The 19,916-nt window shown below is 39.4% G+C and overlaps 1 long non-coding RNA gene across 2 annotated transcripts in view; it reads right to left on the reverse strand.

The window, feature by feature from the left end:
- LOC114670881 (uncharacterized) overlaps positions 1-17,417 on the reverse strand; it is a 355,785-nt gene extending 338,368 nt beyond the window's left edge. For both annotated transcript variants that reach the window (XR_013401197.1, XR_013401198.1), the window contains exon 1: positions 17,185-17,417. This is a non-coding gene — a long non-coding RNA (uncharacterized LOC114670881). The remainder of the gene's footprint in view (positions 1-17,184) is intronic.
- Positions 17,418-19,916: the final 2,499 nt, after the last annotated feature.

The raw sequence follows: 19,916 nt of genomic DNA on the forward strand, positions 1-19,916 counted from the left end.
GCTATTTGATAGGGATTGCATTAAGCCCATAAACTGCTTTGGGTAGTATGGTCATTTTAAAACTATTCATTCTTCTAATTCATGAGCATGGAATATCCTTTTTGTGTGTCCACTTCAATTTTTGTCATCAGTATTTTATGGTTTTTCTGATAGAGATCTTTCAAATTCAGGGTTAAATTGATTTCTGGGTGTTTTATATTATTTATAGCTATTTTAAATGAAAACACTTTCTTAATTTCTTTTTCAGATTGTTTGCTGTTGGCATATAGAAATGCTACTGATTTTGTATATTGGCTATCCTGCAACTTTACTAAATTTGCTTATTAATTCTAACAGCTTTGAGGTGGAATATTTAGCTTTTTCTAAATATAAGATTATGTTGTCTACATACAAGGCTAATTTTACTTCTTTTCCAATTTGCAAGAAGTAGAAAATCGTATAAAATTACACTTGTACGTAATTTTATTACGTGAGGTTGGGGAAGTGAAAGTTAGAAGGAGATCCCTGTATTTGGAAGTCCTATATTATTTGGAAATGTGTGTGTGTGTATATATACACACACACACATATATATACACACATATCAGTAAGGTATTAATATTAGGTAAGTGCAAGGAAAACTGCAGGTTGATTTACTGGATTGATTCATAGAATTCATTGGAACAGTTCATGCTAAGTTATGAATCACTTCCCTATCCTTACTCTCCCTGCACCCCTTACATCAGCTCCTTCACCCAACTCCAGGATGCCAGAGCTGATGTAAGGGGTGCAGACAGAGTAAGGATAGGGAAATCCAAGCCTAAACAGAAAATAAAAGAAAAATATATACTGGACCTTTAAAAAATTTATACAATGATATTACTTATATATTTACCTAAAATATATTGTGCAAGTAACTATTTTTAAAGCATATAAAGCTTTTTAATGGGTATCATATTTATAAAGAAATAAATCCCTGAAAATTGAGGTAAATATAGTTAGCTATAAAAATGCATTACAAAAGTATAGACCACAGTCAACGGGAAATGTATTATACTCTGATATCAAGGTTATTAAGTAGTCAAGGTTCAAATACAATTGGTAATACTTTATCGAGTGAACACTCGTTTATGTCAAAGATCAGTACAAACTATCCAAAAAATGTCAATAGAAGTTTTAAAAAGTAGTACTATAGAAGAAGTTTCCTAAAATAGGTCAAATCTCTGAAATTAAAATATTTAATAAATGAACATGCAAAGCAAAAACAGAAAGGCATTTATGGTACTAAATCATTTATAGCTTGGTCATAATGATAAAACTGAAATGATTATTAAAAATTTCTTCCTTTTTTTTTTTTTTTTTTGAGATAGTGTCTCACTCTGTCACCCAGGCTGGAGTGCAGTGGTGCAATCACAGCTCACTGTAATCTTGACCTCCCAGGCTCAAGCGATTCTCCCACCTCAGCCTCCTAAGTAACTGGGACTACACACGTGGATCACCACACCTGGCTAATTTTTTTTTTTTTCTTTTTTGTGGAGATGGGGTCTTACCATGTTGCCCAGGCTGGTTTCAAACTCCTAGGCTCCAGCAATGTGCCTGCCTGGGCCTCCCAAAGTGCTGGGATTACAGGTATAAGCCACTGCACCCAGCCAAGAATTTTAATAATAAGTTTTAGGTTAAAGTAAGCCTCAGGTTCCAGTTAGAATGGCAATCATTAAAAAGTCAGGAAACAACAGGTGCTGGAGAGGATGTGGAGAAATAGGAATACTTTCACAGTTGGTGAAACTGTAAACTAGTTCAACCGTTGTGGAAGACAGTGTGGTGATTCCTCAAGGATCTAGAACTAGAAATACCATTTGACCCAGCCATCCCATTACTGGGTATATACCCAAAGGACTATAAATCATGCTGCTATAAAGACACATGCACACATATGTTTATTGTGGCACTATTCACAATAGCAGACTTGGAACCAACCCAAATGTCCATCAATGATAGACTGGATTAAGAAAATGTGGCACATACGCACCATGGAATACTATGCAGCCATAAAAAAGGATGAGTTCATGTCTTTATAGGGACATGGATGAAGCTGGAAACCATCATTCTGAGCAAACTGTCACAAGGACAGAAAACCAAACACCACATGTTCTCACTCATAGGTAGGAATTGAACAATGAGAACACTTGGACACAGGAAGGGGAACATCACACACCAGGGCCTGTCATAGGGTCGGGGGAGCGTGGAGGGATAGCATTAGGAGATATACTTAATGTAAATGACGAGTTAATGGGTACAGCACACCAACATGGTACATGTGTACATATGTAACAAACCTGCACTTTGTGCACATGTACACTAGAACTTAAAGTATAATAAAACAAAAAGAAGAAGAAAAAAAAAAAGAAAACGTAAGCCTCAGGTTAATCTCAAGGAAATCAAATTTCCTGGGAAATCAAAAAAAAAAAAATCTATTTAGATTTTTCTAACTGGTACTTTCCATGAAGATAGTACTTGTCAAATAAAATATGGTATCTATAAAACTGTGGATAAAACTTAAGCTATAGAATGGCTTACCTTTAGAATGTCCCAGGTTATTAAAAACAATTTATAAAGAAAATGGTACTGAGAATACCAGCAGAGCCTTTAAAAAGTACAAAACATGTTCTCAGAGATGAACTGTAAGACAGAAAGGCAAGAAAGTATTGAGAAGTAAAGCTAAGCTATAAATCAAAGGGATGAGGTTTAAAAGAATCCACAGTATAATCAGAAATACATCATCTCTTAAATTAAAAAATAATAACAGTAATAAGCTGGGTGCGGGGGCTCATGCCTATAGTTCCAGCACTTTGGGAGGGCCGAAGTGGGTCAATCTCTTGAGGCCAGGAGTTTGAGATCAGTCTGGGCAACATGGTGAAACCCCATCTCTACTAAAAATACAAAAATTAGCCAGGCATGGTGGCACACTCCTATAATCCCAGCTATTACTTGGAAGGCTAAGGCATAAGAATCGCTTTAACTGAGAGGCAGAGGTTGCAGTGAGCCACTGCACTCCAGCCTGGGCAACAGAACGAGACTCAGTCTCCTTTAAAAAAAATAAAAATAATAGTACAAGGTTCATTTTCCAAAATTTGCGTTCAGTTCTCCCATGTTGACCCTTCCTTTTTAACTGTCCCTACCACCTACCTTCCAGACCATATTTATTTAGCAGTAGAGGGAATGAAATATAATAGGAGTAGAAGAAATATTTTTCCACTGCCATGGGACAACTATCTACTCCTTCCTGATGTAAAATTATCAAAACTAGAATAATTAGCGCCGCCTCAGAGACTAGACACCATATTTATTAGATGGTCAAAATCATTTCCTCGTGTCTGATTATTTCCTATATTTGCATATTGTCACCTTAGAAATACAAAGAATAAGATTCTTTCAAATGGACATTCTGGGCCAGGTGCAGTGGTTCACACCTGTAATCCCAGAATTTTGGGAGGCCAAGGCGGGTGGATCACTTGAGGTTAGGAATTCAAGACCAGCCTGGACCAACATGGTAAAACTCCATCTCCACTAAAAATACAAAATTAGCCAGGTGTGGCGCACGCCTATAATCCCAGCTACTCGGAGGCTGAGGCAGGAGAATCACATGAACCCAGAAGGCGGAGGTTGCAGTGAGCTGAGATCATGCCACTACACTCTAGCCTGGGCAACAGAGTGAGATTCTGTCTCAAAAATAAACAAGCAAACAAACAAACATTCTGACTTGTACATTAGTAGAAAGAGAAAAGAATACCACCACTTCTAGAGCAGCCAGTATTACCTAAAGTCAGATTTTTGATTGCTTATTAAGCTTGTCCAAGTCAAGTGGTCCTCAGAGGTTAATGAACCCACTCTGGAAATAAATGGGTAGTGGGTATCCTCTTTACTTGTCTCTGGGGCCAGTGGAAAATGCATAGGGAGGAGTGTTCAAATGCTATTATGTTTTTTTCAGGTCAGTTTCCAGCAGGCAGTGTCTACTACTTAGCAATTTCCTTTTGTAGGATTCATGTTTTAGTATCAGCAATTCTCCTGTGGTACAACAGACCTATATCCCTAAAATTGAGCAAGCAGGCTGCATGCAGTGGCTGATGTCTGTAATCCTAGCACTTTGGGAAGCCAAGGTGGGAGGACTGCTTGAGGCCAGAAGTTCAAGACCAGCCTGTGAACATAGTAAGACGCTGTCTGTACCCAAAAAAAAAAAAAAATTAATGTTTTAATTAGCAAGCGGTGGTGGTGCACACCTGCAGTCTCAGCTACTTCAGAGGCAAAGGCAGGAAGATCACTTGAGCCCAGGAGTTTGAGGCTGCAGTGAGCTCTGGCTGCTTCATCCCACTACAGCCTGGGTGACAGCAAGACCTTCTCAAAATAAAATAATAATAAAATAAATAGAGCATGTAAAACTTATAGTGCCTATTCAAAACACTGCTTCATTTTTTCCACAGCCTTTCAGTGGGACCAGGTATTTCTCCGATGTTGAAAATGTTTTTAGCAAATTCTACAACGTTGATGGTCATTTTTAGCAATAAAAAGTTTTCCATCACTTAGCCAAAAAGATAAACTCAGTTTAATAACTGATATGTCCAATCCACTGAAACAGTCAAAAACTGTTCAAGGTTAATCTTCAAGTCTCCCTGAGTTTGGACTGTCTAGGAAAGAAAAAGGGACATTCTTAGCTTCTACCTATCTTCAGATAGACTGTTGCTCAAGTTTATGGTCTTTGGAGGCAGGTGGTTTGAAGGAGGAATGAGGAGAAAAAAGATCTTACTTGGCTGATGCCACTGTTTTCTCACTGAGCAGCTTGCGAGTTGTTTTTGGAGGCTGATCACAGGGACTCTCCCTGTATTCCTTTCCCTAGAGTGGAACAGGTTTTCTGGGTGAAGCTTGAAGCTTTCCTCTTATCCACTGGCACATATCTCCACTTTCCTTTCTCTCGGTTCTCACCTCTCTCAAGGCAGCAGCCTTGGACAAGATAAATGCAACCCCAAGGCTGGAAGAAACCCCCCCCCAACACACACACACACACTCACGTACACCTCTGCCTTTGGGGAGGAGGATGTACGTGTGTGTGTGTGTGTGTGTGTGCGTGCTATATTTTATAATTTATCTCATATTGTATATTATTTCCTCAGAATCCTCCTCCAATCTCCAAACTTCTAACTCATTTACAATCTTATGTGGAAGAGCAATTTAGGCACCATACAATGCGTTTTTGTTCCTCTTTAACAACTCAAGTATCTCACAGTTCCTGTTGGAATGCAGCACCTACCATCTTGGAAACTTAGCCAGAACTGAAACTAAAATAATTTAAACAGCTTATGATCCTTGCTTAAGCAAGCAAATTTCTCAATTAAATATTATTACCTGCTGGTTATGCTTTGATGTCCACATACAAGGCACATCAGGGTTTGTTTTTTGTTTTTTTAAGACGGAGTCTCACTGTGTCGCCCAGGCTGGAGTTCAGTGGTGCAATTTTGGTTCACTGCAACCTCTGCCTCCTGGGTTCAAGCAATTCTCCTGCCTCAGCCTCCCGAGTAGCTGGGATTTACAGGCACCTGCCACCACACTGGGTTAATTTTTGTATTTTTAGTAGAGACAGGGTTTCACCATGTTGGCCAGGCTGGTCTTTAACACCTGACCTCAGGTGATCCACCCACCTCAGCCTCCCAAAGTGCTGGGATTACAGGCTTGAGCCATCACACCTGGTCAATCAATATGTTTTGAAAGTTGGTTTGGTTTTTTTATTGTGTTTTTTAATGAAATTTAACCTTCAGATTAAACTGTTCTATATTTTAAATTCATTTGTGTTCATAAAGTTACAATAACTGTTGGGCAATTAATTTAACCTCTCTTGATTAAATAAATTGTTGCTTATAGGTGTTTTCCATAGGTGCCATTCTTCACTCTATTTAGTAGCTAGCAGTCAACAGGGCTTTTGATGTTATGGCAAACTATTTGGTAACCCATTTATTTGGAAATAATATAGAATATGGGATACATTATAAAATATAGCAAGGCATTTTGGGGAGTAGATTTTACCATTTATTTTTGTTTTCAATTGGTAAAGGGGGAAGGAATATACTATGGAAAACACTTGAGTGTCTGAGCAGTGGAATTACAGACCCATCATGGGTGGGTGTTAATGTCAGAGCTTCTGGACATTTGAGGCAGAGGAGGTCGTTAGCAGGCCAGGGAGGGCCAACTCCTGAGGATGGATGGCCCCAGTGCTGGCACTGATCTCCATGAGCCCCATCCACTCTTGTAACGCTTTCCCTGGGTACCATGAGAGGACCATCTCATTCCCCCGAGTACTACAAAGTGGCAAGAAATCTGGATAATTTGCAACCTCTGTCTCTTCAATTCTTTGGAAATACTGGCTGCCTCGCAGTACTCACTGTTCCTCCGCTGATTGTGAACATTTGAAAAAACGAGCAAACAGAATTAAACAAAGGCAAGGATCATTCATCGTAAACTTTCTAATACTCACTAAATTTACCTTGATTACCTTTAAGCTTCAACCCACAGGAAAATGTTTTTCTTCCATGATTGTTGGATGTGAATAGTGATTCTCAAATTTTGCTACACATTAGAATCGCTTGGGAGCTTTCAAAAATCCCAATGCCCAGGGCTCCTCGGGCCAATTAAAGCTGAACTCTTAGGAATGAAACCCAGGCATCAGTGTTTTTTAAAACTCCCCAGGTAATTCCAATATAGAGTCAAATTTGAGAATTAGGGCTGCAGTGTAAGTGACTCTGGGCCGTGGTGGAAATGAAGGAAGGTCTTCTTTAGCTTTCACAGATGACAATCAGCTAACATTACAAGTATATGCTGCTTTCAAAAAGTCAACAAAGGAAAACCAAAATTTATAAAATAATGATTTAAGGCTGAGTGTAGTAGCTCACACCTGTAAAATCCCAGCACTTTGGAAAACCGAGGCGAGCACATCCCTTAAGGCCACGAGTTTGACACCTGCCTGGCCAACATGGCAAAACCCCATCTCTACTAAAAATACAAAATTAGCCAGGTGTGGTGGCGCACTCCTGTAATCCCAGCTACTCAGGAGGCTGAGGCAGGAGAATCACTTGAGCCTGGGAGGCAGAGGTTACAGTGAGCTGAGATGGTGCCACTGCACTCCAGTCTGGTTGACAGAGGGAGACCCTGTCTTAAAAAAAAAAAAAAAATAGGGTGGCTGGGTACGGTGGCCCACGCCTATAATCCCAGCACTTTGGGAGGCCAAGGAGGGCAGATCATGAGGTCAGGAGTTCAAGACTAGCCTGGCCAATATGGTGAAACCCCATCTCTACTAATACAAAAATTAGCTGGGCGTGGTGGCACGCACCTGTTGTCCCAGCTACTCAGGAGGCTGAGCAAAAGAGTCACTTGAACCCAGGAGGTGGAGGTTGTAATGAGCCAAGATCAAGATCATGCCACTGCACTCCAGCCTGGGTGACAGAGCAAGACTCCGAATTAAAAAAAAAAAAAATACATTAAAATATCTTCTTTTAGCCAGGCGCACTGGCGCACACTTGTAATCCTAGCACTTTGGGAGGCCAAGGTGGGTGGACTGCTTGAGCCCAGGAATTAAAGACCACCCTGGGCAACATGGCAGAATCCTGTTTCTACCAAAAAAATACAAAAATTAGCCAGGTGTGGTGGTATGTGCCTATAGTCCCAACTACTTAGGAGGCTGAGATGGGAGGATCGCGTGAGCCCAGGAGCTGAAGGTTGCACTGAGCTGGGACCATGCCACTACACTCTAGCCTGGGTAACAGAGCAAGAACCTGTCTCAAAAAAATAAAAATAAAATAAAATATCTTATTTTTACGAAAGGGTTAACCAAAGATTCCTTGAAAGAGTAAGTACTCCCAATGCAAATATTCATTAGATGTACAAAAGCAGCATATAATATTTTAGGAAAGTGTGTATTAATATAGTCTACTATTATCTCAACCAAATATGTATGTCTCAAATTTGAATTTGTAATCATCCCCAAATCAGATCCCCCACTTCTGTCTTCAATAAATCTGTCAATAATGAAGCACCCATTGTTCCCTGGTCTTGAACGCAGATATGTTGACTTTATTTTTTAATTTTATTTATAATTCTTATTTAATAAAGTCCTGTAACTCTCTCTTCAAAATGATTCTTGTTTTCTATTTTTGGTAATACTTCCAGAAAGTCCACTTTCTTAAGAACAGGCCCAGTTCTATTCCAAGATTATTACTACAGCCTCCTAATATGTCTCCCTGCTGTCTATATCAGCTAATTTTTTAAAAAAATACCACTCCTACCATGCTCTGCTTTTCTCAACAAGTTTCAATAATTTTCCATTACATTTTTTGTTTTTGAGACCGGATCTCACTCTGTCACCCAGGCTGAAGTGCCGTGGTGCAATCATAGCGCACTGCAGCCTCGACCTCCAGGGCTCAAACGTTCCTCTGCTTCAGCCTCCTAAATAGCTGGGACTACACAGGTGCACACCATCATGCCTAAGTATTTTTTGTAGAGACAGGGTCTCATATGTTTTCTAGGCTAGTCTTGAACTCCTACCCTCAAGCAATTCTGTCTCTGCCTCCCAAAGCATTGGGATTACAGGTGTGAGCCACTGGGCCCAGCCTCCAGTTACATTTAGAATAAAGCTTATACTCTTTAGCTTGGCCTGCTAACCCTTCTGCAGTTTTACCCTATTGTCCTACCTTCCAATTCTCGCTTGCCACAGATGCTAGATTTACTCTAGCCACATCCATTTTTGTAAATCCTTTCTCTGAAGAATGCCCTCCTTGCTGCATTCTTTCTATCCATATTTTACTCTCTTTTAGGCCCCAAATCAAATCCACTGTCCTCCAAGATGTCTGCTAGCTGGGCCACCTCTGTCTTCGAAGGCCTCTCTAATCTCTTTCAACCTCTCTCTTTATCAATATCACTGTCTTTTTCTCTCTTTCTCTCTCATTATAAGCTGAATATTTATATCCTCCCAAAATTTATGTGTTAAAATCCTAATGCTCAAGGCACTGGTATTAGGAGGTGATACCCTCAGGGGGTAATTAGGTCATATGGGAAGAGCCTTCATGAATGGAATTAGTGCCCTTAGAAAATAGGCCCAAGGCAACTCATTCTTTCCACCACATGAGGACACAGAGAGAAGGCACTATGAAGCAGAATGCAGACCCTCACCAGACACTGATTCTGTCAGCGCCTTGATCTTGGACTTCCCAGCCTCTAGAACTGTGGAAAATAAATTTTTGTTCTTTATAAGCCGCCTAGTCTATGGTATTCTGTTACAGCAGTCTAAACAGGCTAAGACAACTATCATGCGAACTTTCTAGTGCTGTCTTTTCATTACGGTTTTCATGGATATAAGTCCCATCTGCCAAGCTATGGTATAAGCTCCTTGAGGGGAGGCATCTGTAGTGTTTTCTCCATGTAGCTTAACACTTTCCTATCTACAAAATAGATGTTCAATAAACACTTATCAAATATAACATTTCATAAGGAATATATGCAAATACCGTGAATACTGATCACAGTTCCCTAGTAAAGAATTTTTGTACCTTTAATCTTGCCTACAGTTAAAGATCTAAGTAAATTCTCTTTATGTTATGCTTGGGATAAGAAAGAAGGGAAAAAATAATATGTCTCCAGTTTCCTTCCACCTTAAATTTTTCAATTCTTAACCCTGAACTAACGCCTAGAGTAGTAGAGATAGGAAGAAGACTAAAGTTAAAGAAAACTATAATTTCCTAGCCTACTATTGAATTAATAAGAGACTACCATGTTCCTGGTTGGAAAAATTAAATATTTCCAAGGTACCAGTTTTTCCAAAAAAATAGTGGACTTAATAAAATTCAGCCTATTCAAATGGAAGTTTTAGAATTTGACAAAATTGTTATAAAATTCATTTGAAAGATGAATAGTATTAAAAAAGCAGATTTTTTAAAGAGAGGAAGAGGTACTAACACTATTAAATATGAAAGCAATTTACAGTATGATATTTATAATAATTTGGGCCCAAGAATGGACACACAAAACAATAGAACAGAACAGATAATCCAGCTGTACAATAACTTAGCAAATGATGAAAGAAGCAGCACAAATCAGTAAGATTGGTGTTTATTTAATAAATGGTTTGTAGGCAACTGGTCATAAATTTTAGAAATAAGTTGGTTCCTCATGATTCATAAAAATAAACTCTAAAAATAGTTAAAATATAAATTTAACATACCTCTGAAGGGGAAAGGACTTCTTAAGCTAATACACAATACAAACATTCAAGAAGAAAAATATGGAAAGATTTTGCTATAATCAAATGAAAACTTCTAAATTATAAAATAATTATAAAATGAAAAAAAACATGCAATTATAACTGACAAAGGATTAGTTTCTTTTAATATAAAGAATTTTGGCTGGAAGTGGTGGCTCAGTCCTATAATCCCAGCACTTTGGGAGGCCAAGGCAGGAGGGTCACTTGAGGCCAGGAGTTTGAGACCAGCCTGGGCAACATAGCAAGACCCTGTGTCTATTTTAAAAAATAATAATAATAACCATAATAAATTTAAAAAATAAAAATATATGTAAATTACAAAAATGAAAACCAAGTCATTAGAAGATTTCCTATAGAAAAAAGATAATTCATAGAAAAGTAAATTTTAAAAACATGTATTAAGTTGGTGCAAAAGTAATTGCAGTTTTTGCCATAATAAAAATATTCAGTCTCACCAGTAAAGGAAGCTTTGTTCTACCAAATTATAGTAGCCAATGTTTATAAGTATAGAGTGCAATCATGGTGCCCATATATCATCAGTGGGAACATATGCTTGTAAAACTCACTTAGAAGCAATCTGATATTAGGTAAATTATTGTAATATTCTACCCAGGATATCTATTTTCAGGATTGTAGTTGAAGAAAACAATTCTAAATCGGAGAGGAAAAGAAAAAAAAAAACATACGAATAATTCTCCTCAGCATTATCTAACAAAAAAAATTAAATTTCTATAGAATAATATTAATGATGGTATATCCACCTTTCCAATACTATATATTCACTAAAAATATTGTTAACAAAAGACTACACCATACAATGGAATGTTACTAAGCCAAAAAGATGAAGTACTGATTTATACTACAACGTGGGTGAACCTTGAAAACACTGTGCTAACTAAAAGAAGCCAGACATAAAAGGCTACATAGCGTATGATTCCACTTAACATGAAATGTCCAGAATAGACAAATCTATATATAGAGAAAATAGATTGGTGGTTTCCAGAAGTTGGAGAAAGAGGCGAATGGGTAGTTACTGTCAGCAGGTATGAGGTTCATTGCGGGGGCTGAAACTTCTGGAATTAGTGTTAATGGTTGTACAACCTTAATATACTGAAAAACACTAAATTATATACCTTTTAAGGGTGAATTTTATAGTATATGAATGATACATGAATAAATTTTTTAAACTATGCCAATATGGAAGCTGTATATGACATAATATGGAGGAGAAAAGTAAGGAACAAAATTATATAAAGGGTAGCAAAAATTTCTCAAGTATAAAAGAAGTTTTTTAAAAGAACAGAATGCACTGATACACTAACAGGAAAAACACTGATAGGCAAAAAACAGAAACACTGAAGGAAAAAGTACTTTTTCAGGCAGTTTATACAAAGTTAGGTGAAATATCTTTATTAATGAACAACCATATTAACGCAAAGCTGTGTTTTGGTAGGAGTTCTTGGAACCACCCCATAAGAGTCCCCATGACTTAGTACCCCTGAACAAATGCCAGTTTATACTTAGAATTTATTTCCCTGGGCATCACACACAAATACTCAGTTGCTAAGCTGGCTGAAAACAACTTAATAATGTAGCTATTTTAACTTAGGCATCTATTCTATGAATTATAAGAACATGATTGGCTTTCACTATATACTGTTAAAGAACTGGTGATGACTTGTGCCTGGGCAGTCAAGTCCCCAGGATGTTGGCTAGTCTGATTTAAGAGTCAGGAAGGACAGTCCCTGACTGGCCCCATACCAGGGAATGCCTAGTGGTCGCACTGCTGGTGATCCTGAGACAACACAGTCCACATTATGTCCACACCTCTACTGTCAGTCAATGCTTCTCCATCTCTGATGAAAGTGACTCCACCAAAACAACTAGGAAGTCCCAATTTCCTTCAGAGACCCATAGGCTGCCAAGAGGACCCAACCTTCTTCTTCCACACCAGCATGAGCTAAATTCTCCCTGGAGTAAAAAGAAACTGTAGCCCCCATCTCAACTCTTTATCTTTTGTGCAAAAAAAATGTTCATGGCACCTTTATTTATAAAAACTAAAACTGGAAACAACCCAAGTGTCCATGAACAGAACATCCATGCTCCATTCGTCCTGGAGAATAAACTGTGGTACATCTCTTCTCTTTAGCTAGCATTTCCATCTCCATTCTCCACTGGACCTCAAAAAAGGGTAGCTGAGGCACTAAAGCCTTCTTACTTTATTTGTACCTTGTGGGTTGATATTTCTGAGGAAAGGCATACTCATATAAGGAAAGAAAAAGAATCGGCTGCTAACTTCCACCTCTGTTACTAGAAAATGAATTATCTATCAGAGTAATATGCCTAAACTTGCCTAAGCCATATGAGTATTGGTAAAACCTAAAACTAAGAGCCACATGTTTGGAGCTTGCAGTTTTATTTTAATCGACAAAAGATGATTTCCATTAAGAGAGTCTCTCAGAAGCTTCCTGGATTTGTTATGAGTTGTAAGGGCCAATGAGAAAAACATTCGAGTCAGTATTTCCAGGAATCACAAAACTGTTCACACAGTGATGTAAGGAATTTGACAAGTGAATGTACAGCATGTGCCATGTTATTTTTATTTTTAGAGCATGCTGAGAAGTTGTTAAACCCTCAAATAGGCATCAGACATATTCCCAAGCACTCATTTGCTGGGAATAAATTCATAGGTTTAACTCATTTGTGCTGTTTTAAGGATCCAGGACATATTCTAAAGAACAAGAGAATGAATCTTAAATACAAAATAGAAATTTCCCTAGAAATTATTTTTTTCATGTACTATTCCTCATGTGTATTTCATCCACAATTTGCTAAGTAAACTGCTCATTGTTCAAGCCAGTAAAGGTAAAGTCATCAGAGGTCTACTCTGCAGTCAGACAGACCTAGATTCAAATCCCAAGTCCATCTATTTCTATATGTGTCCTTGAATAATGTTCTCAACTTTCCTGGTTCATAAAATAGGAAGTTACTTTTTTCTCTAGGGGATACACAAGTACACATTATATGTAAGTGTGTGTATATTTGTGAGCGTGTGTGTGTGTAATTTCTTTGGGTGTTGTATTAGTCACAGTTCTCCAGAGAAACAGAACCAAGAGGGTGGATGGATGAAAGCATAAACAGATGGATAGACGGACGAATGGACAGCCAGACGAACGGACAGACAGACAGATAATCAGTAATTTGCTCATGCAATTTTGGAGTCTCAGTCCCAAGGTCTGCAGTCAGGAAGCTGGAGACCCAGCAAAGCCAATGTATAGTTCCAACCTGAGTCCCAAGTTCTGAGCACCAGGAGAGCCAGGTTCTCTCCGGGAGAGCCAACATTCAGTGTGAAAGCAGCAAGCTTGAGACCCAAGAAGAGCCAATGTTGCAGTCTGAGTCTAAAGGCCAGAAAAGACCAATGTCCTAGCTCAAAGCAGTCAGGGAGGAGTAGTTCCCTCATATTTGAGGAAGAGTTAGCCTTTTTGTTCTACTCAAGCCTTAACTGATTGGATGAGGCCTATCCACATTAAGAAGGGCAATCTGCTTACCCAGTCTGCCAAGTTAAATGTTAATTTCATCCAAAAGCACAGACACCCAAAATGTTTGACCAAACATCTGGACACCCCATCACCCAGTCAAGTTGACAACAAACCTACCTTCAAATATTAGCTATAATCTATCTCTATCAAAAAATAATCTAAGAATTATAAATGCCCAAAAGACTTGTGTCCGTTTGCAAGACAATAGTGTACTACTCTATGTATTTATTTATTTATTTTTGAGAGGGAGTCTCACTCTGTTGCCCAGGTTGGAGTGTAGTGCACAACTTTGGCTCACTGCAACCTCTGCCTCCCAGGTTCAAGCTATTCTCCTGCCTCAGCCTCCCCAGTAGCTAGGATTACAGGCATGCCCCACCACCCCTGGTTAATTTTTGTATTTTTAGTAGAGACGGGGTTTCGTCATTATGGCCAGGCTGTTTTCGAACTCCCAACCTCAAGTGATCTGCCCACCTCAGCCTCCCAAAGTGCTGGGATTACAGGCATGAGCCACCACAACCAGCCATACTTATTTTTAAACACAGCATCTTTTCCCAGCCTTCTTTACCTATATACAGTTTCAGTAACATGTAACATGTCCTTTATTTACTCAGCATTATTTCCTTGTTCTGGATGAGAAGAGAATAATTAGGAAACTTCTGGAAAGTTAGCTGCTCTATTAATTGTTTACAGATTCCATAATGATAACTTATGGCACGTATGGGCACTGGCGCTCAGATAATTAGACATTTTAACAACAATGTTTTACTTTTAATGACTCCAGAAGATTTTGCATTAGTCTAGACTCTTCTGGGAAAGGTATTATCATAGAATTAATAGCCGATGCAACTTCAACAGCTTTTTTAAAAAACTAAGAGTGAAATATTCATCTCTGTTGTCACCAAATCCAAGAAATTCACAGATCAGATATACTATCCAGCAGCCTGCTTCAATTTCTCTTTATAATACTGAATATATTTCTTTCTTGAACAGAAATCAAAGTGGTAATGTACCTTTCACTCTAGCTGTGGAATCAAAGGAATCCAAATTTACAGACTACAGACTGACTTTACATTTTAAAAAGCAGTAAAGGAATAATCGGTAATTTCCACTGCATTCTAAAGAAATGGAAATCAGAAATTCAAAACACTTAAACATCAAACTAATGATTGTTTTAGAGAAATCCCTCCAAGAAAAGCTAACTTTCCAGCTTTTCTTCTGCCAGATCATATCGTAATGTTCTTCATAATTCATGAAAGATAATTTTTCTATACATTTAACACTTCTGCTGCTTTTATTTTCCTGCTATTGAAGTATCAATAATAAAGTCTGTGTAGGCCCACTGGAGACATGAATAATAACCCAAAATCCTCTTAAAAATCTAGACACAGTCACAGCATCGTCACTTTCTATTGAATAGGAATTTATTCTTATGAAGGCTTCTGACAAGCGTTTTTACCCTTTGTACCTAAGATTTTATTTGATCCATATGATTTAAGCAGATAAAATAGATGAGTAAAATGATTTCATTTTTTCTAAAGATAGGGTCAACTGTTCAGAATTGCTTTTTTCCTCTTGCAATTCTGTCATACTCACTTTAGTGTCAGCATGGAAAAGTAATTTGAAAAATATGTTCCTATATCTTTCAGTCCAGTTCTCCTCTGTGTTTCAGAAAAGAATGGTGTACACACCATGGCACAAGTGAGAGGACGAGCTTTCTTGCTATAGCTCCCCTCCTGTCCTCACATATATCTTCACAGGATTCGGGGGGCAAATGGGGAGGGAGGTTAAATTTTAAAACTCTAAGGTTTTCAATAGTTTTCTTTAAAACATGTAATTTGGCCAGGTGCAGTGGCTCCTGCCTGTAATACCAGCACTTTGGGAGGCTGAGGTGGGTGGATCACCTGAGGTCACGAGCTCCAGACCAACCTGGCCAATATGGTGAAACCCCCTCTCTACTAAAAATACAAAAATTAGCTGGGTGTTTTGGCAGGCGCTACTTAGGAGGCTGAGGCAGGAGAATCACTTGAACCCAGGAGGCAGAGGTTGCAGTGAGCGGAGATCACACCATTGCACTCCAGCCTGGGCGACAGGAGTGAAACTCCGTCTCAAAAAAATAGAAATAAATACAAACATACATACATAAATCAGGTAATTTTCTTCAAATCTGCTTAGAAATTAAGAAGAAAAGTCAGAAACATTGCATCTCTAAAGGATTTCTTTATTCCTTCATCTGCCTCTATTAACCAAGGAAAATTTGAAAGATAGGGAGAGGGAGAGAAAGTGATACAGGAGCTAGAAAGAAATTTTTAAGGCAGATAGCGAGGGAAAGAGTCCTTGGCAAGGTTTCCCTTTTAATGCACAGCAACCCCCAAATCATTTCTTTTCTAACAAAGAGCAGCCTGAAAAATCAAGCTGCAAATGTAGGAAAGCCAAGCTAGAAGCTTGCACGGGTGAATGCTGGCAGCTGTGCCAATAGGAAAAGGCTACATGGGAGCCAGGCGTATTCAACATGGAGGCGCCACCTTCCCTTTTCTTTGTCAACCAAGTGTGCAGTAAAGAAGCAGGCAACATGGTATCGGCCAGGTAGGGAACCCATTTATATAGTAAAAGATTAGGGTGGGGCAGCCAGCTTCTTCGTGTGCTATGCAAACAGCACACCTGGTCCGACCAATATCTCACACCCAATGTAAATCAGATATTGTATCTTCAAGCTCGTCTATAAAACCCCGTGCATTTCACCACAAAACTGGAAGACCCACTCGGGAGCCCACCTCTCTCTGCAGGAGAAAGAGCTTTTCTCTTTTCTCTTTCAACTATTAAGCCTCTACTCTTAAACTCACTCCTTGTGTTTGTCGGCATCCTCGATTTCCTTGGCATTAGGCAATGAACCTCGTTTAATCCCACACAAACGATGCCATTTCAAAAGGACAAACAAAAGTTCTTTTCTTCAGGGTCATGGCACAAAAGATAGAGCCCCACTACCACCCCTCCTCACTCACACCCTAAGAGGCTCTGCCAGGTGCCCACAGGCAGAGAGCATGTAGGAGGCGTGCCCACTCAGCCCCCAAAGTGGAGGGGTCACAGCAGCTGCTCTGCTTGAGGCAGTTCGCTGACTGCTTTCATCCCCGCTGTGGCCGCAGTTGGACTCCATTCCAGCCCCATGGGAATGTTTTGCTTCAGAGACTTCTCATCTGCGTTGCCTTGCCTGAAATACTCCTCCCTCAGATTACTCAGCTCCTCCGAGTCTTTGCTTAAATATCACAATCTTGTTGATTTAGGCCTCCTCTGAGCCCCCTATTTCAAAATGTCAGTCCCTTACCCTATTTCCTCCTTGTCTCTCTTTCCTACTTTATTTTTCTCCATAGCACTTACAGTCATCTGCCGTGGATGTCTTCCAGTCCCAGCCCCATATTCACTTGCCACCTTCTCAGCCCTGCCACGCACGCCAGGAGGCTGACCAGATGGTCTCCATCAACCAACTCTGCTGTCCTTCGGCGTCCTGTCGGGTTTGACCAATAAAAGGCAGCAGAAGATCCAAGGAGAGAAGAGAAAGAGGTTGGGAATTTATTCTCCCAGCTCTGCTCCTGCCAAGTCCCCATGTGTTAGCTGCCTCCCCCACGTTTTTTTTTTTGTTTTGTTTTTTGTTTTTTAGATGGAGTCTCGCTCTGTCGCCCAGTCTGGAAGCAGTGGCGTGATCTTGGCTCACTGCAACCTCTGCCTTCCGGGTTCAAGTGATTCTCCTGCCTCAGCCTCCTGAGTAGCTGGGATTACAGGCACGTGCCACCACGCCCAGCTAATTTTGTGTGTGTGTGTGTGTGTGTGTGTTTGCTTTTCTGTTTTTTTGTTTTTTGTGGGTTTTTTTTTTTTTTTTTTTTTTTTTTTAGCAGAGATGGGGTTTCACCATGTTGGCCAGGCTGGTCTTGAAATCCTGACCTCAGGTGATCCACCTGCCTTGCACTCCCAAAGTTCTGGGATTACAGGTGTGAACCACCATGGCCAGCTGGTTGCCTCCCTTTTGTGAGGACCACAATCCCTATCAAGTAGCTCTCTCCCTTCAGCTCCCCTCTCTAAGTGACTGCTCCCTCTCCTTACTTTCAGGTGTCAGGTGTTAAGAGCTTCTCCCTGTTACTAGCTCCAGGGCATAGCATATCCCTTGTGCTTTAAGCACTGTTTCATTAATTACTAACCTTTATTAAGCTCTTTATTAAGTTATCTATTAACTACATCAAGTTAATTAGACTTTTCTCACAATGCCCATTTTGACAATGACCTTTACTTTCCAAACTGCTGCATCAACTGGCATCTTACATATTTTACTTAATTCCTTGTTTTTCTCCCTCCACTAAAACATAGGCTTCATGAAGTCAAGATTTGTCCCTTTTGCATACTACTGTATTCCCAGCACCTACAAGAGAACACGGAACATAATAGGAGGTGCGAAAGAAGCACTGGATAAATGCCTGAATCATGAGTGAACGTATGACTTAGGAAGGGACATAGAAAGTCAAACTCCCCATCTTCTCTGTATGCTGGATCTCTGACTTTTCAGATGGTGTCTTCCGTTTCTCTCCTTCCTGTTTTTTACTCTCTTAATTTTTATTTTTTGTAGGTACATAGGTGTACATATGTATGGGGTACATGAGATATTTTGACAGAGGCATGCAATGGGCAATAATCACATCAGGGGAAATGGAATACCCATCCCCTGAAGCCTTTATCCTTTGTGTTACAATCCAGTTTTACTCTTTTATTTTTAAATGTACAATAAATTATTATTGACTATAGTCACCCTGTTGTGCTATCGAATGCTAGATCTTATTCTAAAAATATTTTGTACCCTTTTTCAAAATTTTGGTTAGTGTGGATAACAAATATTTCTCTGGGCATTATTTCAGCTTCCAGTCTATACTTAACATTTTTATATAACATCATCTGGCAACATTTTAGAGAATTCACATAAATAAACCCATGTAATTATAATCTGGCATCATTTCCTACTTCAAAATGTTCATAAATAGCATTGCTGAGCCAGAGGTAGAAGCATTTTAAAACAAAACAAAAAAAAAGAGCAGTCCAACAAGTGAAAAATCACCACCAAACCTAACTTCACGGACAATAGCAAGCAACCCTGAAGTGTAGGTTCCAATACTGTATTTAGAAATATTAGCTAGAGTATAAAGCTCATGAGAAAAGGCTTTGTCTGTTTTGTCTGCTGATGCGGTCCAAGCACTAAGAGCAATATCTAGTATATATCTGGTACTCAATAAGTGTTGAATTCATGAATGAATGATCTCATGTCACCCTGTACTAAGGAAATATTTTGAAATGACAATAGATAACTGTTTCCAACTCCTTGCTCCCTATTTGGTTTTTGGGTTTTTTTTTTTTCTTTTGTTTGGTTTTTGTTTGAGACAGAGTCTCGCTCTGTCATCCAAGCTGAAGTTCAGTGGCACAATCTCGGCTCACTGCAACCTCTGCCTCCCAGGCTCAAGCAAGTCTCCTGCCTCAGCCTCCTGAGTAGCTGAGATTATAGGCATGTACCACCGCGCCCAGCTAATTTTTGCATTTTTAGTAGAGATGAGGTTTCATCATGTTGACCAGGCTGGTCTTGAACTCCTGACCTCAAGTGATCCACCTGCCTCAGTTTCCCAATGTGCTGGAATTTCAGGTGTGAGCCACCATGCCCGGCCCCTCTTTGTAATAGAATATCCCACCCCCACTCTTTCTCAGGTGGTCACTATGAAAGGAGTATTCCTCCTCACTTCATTGATTTTTGGGAGTTGTCCATGTGACATTATGACATACTTTGGCCAACAGGATGTGAGCAGAAGTAGCAATGTACTGATTCTGTGCAAAAGCTTTAAGCACAATTGCTTGATTCATCACAGCTTGCTGTTCCCATCTTCTGCCATGATAGAACAGCATGTGCAGCAAAAGGTGGCTCTTTCAACCAAGTCCCAAACTAAGAAGACACACAGAGCCAGCTCTCAGTCATCTGCAGCCTGGAGCCACAAGTATTGTGAAAATAAATACATTTAGCTTGCTTTTATGCATCATTACTACAGCAAAAACTGACTCAAAAACTGGTACCTAGCAGTGAGGTG

The sequence above is a fragment of the Macaca mulatta genome, chromosome 11 (genome assembly GCF_049350105.2).
Source record: "Macaca mulatta isolate MMU2019108-1 chromosome 11, T2T-MMU8v2.0, whole genome shotgun sequence".
NCBI classification, from domain to species: Eukaryota; Metazoa; Chordata; class Mammalia; order Primates; family Cercopithecidae; genus Macaca; species Macaca mulatta.